The sequence below is a fragment of the Pseudophryne corroboree genome, unplaced genomic scaffold, assembly GCF_028390025.1.
Source record: "Pseudophryne corroboree isolate aPseCor3 unplaced genomic scaffold, aPseCor3.hap2 scaffold_142, whole genome shotgun sequence".
Taxonomy (NCBI): Eukaryota; Metazoa; Chordata; class Amphibia; order Anura; family Myobatrachidae; genus Pseudophryne; species Pseudophryne corroboree.
In genome coordinates this window covers 630,515-635,514 of record NW_026968046.1, presented here as the reverse complement: position 1 = coordinate 635,514, position 5,000 = coordinate 630,515, and the positions used below count along the sequence as shown (strand labels likewise).

The 5,000-nt window shown below is 36.2% G+C and overlaps 1 non-coding gene across 1 annotated transcript; it reads left to right on the top strand.

The window, feature by feature from the left end:
* Window positions 1-3,583: 3,583 nt before the first annotated feature.
* Window positions 3,584-3,746, top strand: LOC134996422 (U1 spliceosomal RNA). Its single transcript, XR_010199120.1, has one exon. It is a non-coding gene; the product is annotated as a U1 spliceosomal RNA (small nuclear RNA).
* Window positions 3,747-5,000: the final 1,254 nt, after the last annotated feature.

Below are 5,000 nucleotides of genomic sequence, written 5' to 3'. Positions count from 1 at the left end.
GGGGCAACGATTTTGTGAGAAAAATCTTCACCCTTAAATAAAGATTTTCTTAATTCCTTACCTGTGTGCTAATTAGATATCACCTTGTTTTCACATTAAACAGACTTCCACATGAGAAAGCAGCAAGGATGCAGTGGCGTTAATGTTTCCTGGTGTCAACCTGTATTATTTCAGTAGATATTGAAATGAGGATGCATCTTGCTGCCTTTCCAATGAAGCAAGTTTAATTTAGTAATAGGTGAAAAACCATCCCTACAAAGATGTTAATCAGATACTTGGCTTTGTGGACACTTTTCAGAGAACAAATTTGTTAGCATAAAAATAAAGCCAGAAAATGAAGAGCTGTTTAATCACTCAATTGGATTTTTTTGCCAGCATATTTCTTTTTCTCTGCAACCCACTGCTAAATTGTGCTTCCTAGCTGTTTTTATAAAATCACTGAATCAAATCTAACTCTGATTACATCAGAGAAGGCCAGGTACCCTACACCATAAGAGGGGGTTTGAAATTTTGACTAGTCTACTTAAAGATCACCAAAATCTGATAACAAGGTCAATTACATCCCTGGGTGGGATTGAACCACCAACCCTTTGATTAATAACCAAACACACTAACCGATTGCACCACAGAGACACTTTGCAAACTTACATACTGACAAAGGCTAATAAGCATTCATCTAGAACGTTTCCTAGAAAAACTTTAAAAAGTCAATAATCTGGAGAGTTTTTGTAAGATGTTTCTTCCATCAACCAACGAAGAAACACATTGGTACTTTCCCATGATGAGTGAGTGCTTCAGGATCTCTTGCACTTACATGTGCAGCAGAGTACTGCATTGGAAACATGCTGGGCCCATAACCCAGAGGTAGGCAGATTGAAACTATCCTCTGCTATATGCATTTTTTATTGTTAATTAAAGTAATCCAAAAACTGGGATTGATATTTTTGCTCTTTTATTTTTACTTTAAAGTACAATAACTTTTACCATTTTAATTTGTTTTAATAGTATATTGACAGTATTGTTTTCTTTCAAAAATCCACTTAATTTTCTTTACCCTATTTTTATAATGGTAATTGACAAAAACAAACTACATTGTCACCAGAAGAGCAATACAAAATGTACAAGTGATATATTAAAATCATCTTTCCAGCTTGAATTTCAATGATGCATTGGGGCAACGATTTTGTGAGAAACATCTTCACCCTTAAATAAAGATTTTCTTAATTCCTTACCTGTGTGCTAATTAGATATCACCTTGTTTTCACATTAAACAGACTTCCACATGCGAAAGCAGCAAGGATGCAGTGGCGTTAATGTTTCCTGGTGTCAACCTGTATTATTTCAGTAGACATTGAAATGAGGATGCATCTTGCTGCCTTTCCAATGAAGCAAGTTTAATTTAGTAATAGGTGAAAAACCATCCCTACAAAGGTGTTAATCAGAGACTTGGCTTTGTGGACACTTTTCAGAGAACAAATTTGTTAGCATAAAAATAAAGCCAGAAAATGAAGAGCTGTTTAATCACTCAATTGGATTTTTTTGCCAGCATATTTCTTTTTCTCTGCAACTCACTGCTAAATTGTGCTTCCTAGCTGTTTTTATAAAATCACTGAATCAAAACTAACTCTGATTACATCAGAGAAGGCCAGGTACCCTACACCATAACAGGGGGTTTGAAATTTTGACTTGTCTACTTAAAGATCACCAAAATCTGATAACAAGGTCAATTACGTCCCTGGGTGGGATTGAACCACCAACCTTTTGGTTAATAACCATACACACAGACTGATTGCGCCACAGCGACACTTTGCAAAAGTACATACTGACAAATGCTAATAAGCATTCATCTAGAACGTTTCCTAGAAACATTTTAAAAAGTCAATAATGTGGAGAGTTTTTGTAAGATGTTTCTTCCATCAACCAATGAAGAAACACATTGGAACTTTCCCATGATAAGTGAGTGCTTCAGGACCTCTTGCACTTACATGTGCAGCAGAGTACTGTAATGGAAGCATGCTGGGTCCATAACCCAGAGGTAGGCAGATTGAAACTATCCTCTGCTATATGCATTTTTTTTTGTTAATTAAAGTAATCCAAAACTGGGATTGATATTTTTGCTCTTTTATTTTTACTTAAAGTACAATAACTTTTACCATTTTAATTTGTTTTAATAGTATATTGACAGTATTGTTTTCTTTCAAAAATCCAATTAATTTTCTTTACCCGATTATTAAAATGGTAATTGACAAAAACAAACTACATTGTCACCAGAAGAGCAATACAAAATGTACAAGTGATATATTAAAATCATCTTTCCAGCTTGAATTTCAATGATGCATTGGGGCAACGATTTTGTGAGAAACATCTTCACCCTTTAATAAAGATTTTCTTAATTCCTTACCTGTGTGCTAATTAGATATCACCTTGTTTTCACATTAAACAGACTTCCACATGAGAAAGCAGCAAGGATGCAGTGGCGTTAATGTTTCCTGGTGTCAACCTGTATTATTTCAGTAGATATTGAAATGAGGATGCATCTTGCTGCCTTTCCAATGAAGCAAGTTTAATTTAGTAATAGGTGAAAAACCATCCAAGAGCTGTTTAATCACTCAATTGGATTTTTTTGCCAGCATATTTCTTTTTCTCTGCAACCCACTGCTAAATTGTGCTTCCTAGCTGTTTTTATAAAATCACTGAATCAAATCTAACTCTGATTACATCAGAGAAGTCTAAATACCTAACACCATAACAGGGGGTTTGAAATTTTGACTTGTCTACTTAAAGATCACCAAAATCTGATAACAAAGTCAATTACATCCCTGGGTGGGATTGAACCACCAACCTTTTGGTTAATAGCCATACACACTAACTGATTGCGCCACAGCGACACTTTGCAAAATTACATACTGACAAAGGCTAATAAACAATCATCTAGAACGTTTCCTAGAAAAACTTTAAAAAGTCAATAATCTGGAGTGTTTTTGTAAGATGTTTCTGCCATCAACCAATGAAGAAACACATTGGTACTTTCCCATGATGAGTGAGTGCTTCAGGATCTCTTGCACTTACATGTGCAGCAGAGTACTGCAATGGAAGCATGCTGGGCCCATAACCCAGAGGTAGAAAGATTGAAACTATCCTCTGCTATATGCATTTTTTTTGTTAATTAAAGTAATCCAAAACTGGGATTGATATTTTTGCTCTTTTATTTTTACTTAAAGTACAATAACTTTTACCATTTTAATTTGTTTTAATAGTATATTGACAGTATTGTTTTCTTTCAAAAATTCACTTAATTTTCTTTTCTGTGTGCTAATTAGATATCACCTTGTTTTCACATTAAATAGACTTCCACATGAGAAAGCAGCAAGGATGCAGTGGCGTTAATGTTTCCTGGTGGTAGTGGGGTACTGTGTTTGTGCTTTCCTCTGGTCAGCTCTGGTAAAAGTCAGATTTCTTTGTCTCAGATCTTCCTCTAGCCTTGATCTTCTTTCGAGAGTTCCCTTGTGCTGCCTCAGTTGGATCTCCTTCACTTGACAGGGGGGTACCCGAGCAGCGACCCTCCCCAGCACTAGCCCAACTCCTACTTACCTGCCAGGTGAGATACTATGATCAGGAAGGTGCTTCTCCCAGGGAAAGGCTCACCCATTGCACTCTGGGTGTGCTGCTCCTGCGATTTCCCCAAATGTGGGAAACTTGACTGCATAATTTGTGTTTCCCCTGGTCGGCTCTCGTATAATTCAGATCTCTTTGTCTCAGGTCTCTCTCCAGCCTAGTTTGCTGTCTGTTTCCACTTCTCTTTTCTTAAACCGCTCCCTTCTATTCCCTTGTGCACCTTAATTAAATCTAACTCTGATTACGTCAGAGAAGGCCAGGTACCCTACACCATAAGAGGGGGTTTGAAATTTTGACTTGTCTACTTAAAGATCACCAAAATCTGATCACAAGGTCAATTACATCACTGGGTGGGAACCTTTTGGTTAATAGCCCATGTAAGTGCAAGAGATCCTGAAGCACTCACTCATCATGGGAATGTACCAATGTGTTTCTTACAAAAATTCTCCAGATTATTGACTTTTTAAAGTTTTTCTAGGAAACGTTCTAGATGAATGCTTATTAGCCTTTGTCAGTATGTACTTTTGCAAAGTGTCGCTGTGGCGCAATCAGTTAGTGTGTATGGCTATTAACCTAAAGGTTGGTGATTCAATCCCACCCAGGGACGTAATAGACCTTGTTATCAGATTTTGGTGATCTTTAAGTAGACAAGTCAAAATTTCAAACCCCCTCTTATGGTGTAGGGTACCCGGCCTTCTCTGATGTAATCAGAATTAGATTTGATTAAGTGATTTTATAAAAAACAGCTAGGAAGCACAATTTAGCAGTGGGTTGCAGAGAAAAAAAATTATGCTGGCAGAAAAGTCCAATTGAGTGATTAAACAGCTCTTTATTTTCTGATTTTATGTTTATGCTAACAAATTTGCTCTCTGAAAAGTGTCCACAAAGCCAAGTCTCTGATTAACACCTTTGTAGGAATGGTTTTTCACCTATTACTGAATTAAACTTGCTTCATTGGAAAGGCAGCAAGATGCATCCTCATTTCAATGTCTACTGAAATAATACAGGTTGACACCAGGAAACATAAACGTCACTGCATCCTTGCTGCTTCCTCATGGGGAAGTCTGTTTAATGTGAAAACAAGGTGATATCTAATCAGCACACAGGTAAGGAATTAAGAAAATCTTTCTTTATGGGTGAAGATGTTTCTCACAAAATTGTTGCACCAAGGCATCATTGAAATTCAAGCTGGAAAGATGATTTTAATATATCACTTGTACATTTTGTACTGCTCTTCTGGTGACAATGTAGATTGTTTTTGTCAATTACCATTTTAATAATCGGGTAAAGAAAATTAATTGGATTTTTGAAAGAAAACAATACTGTCAATATACTATTAAAACAAATTAAAATGGTAAAAGTTATTGTACTTTAAGTAAAAATAA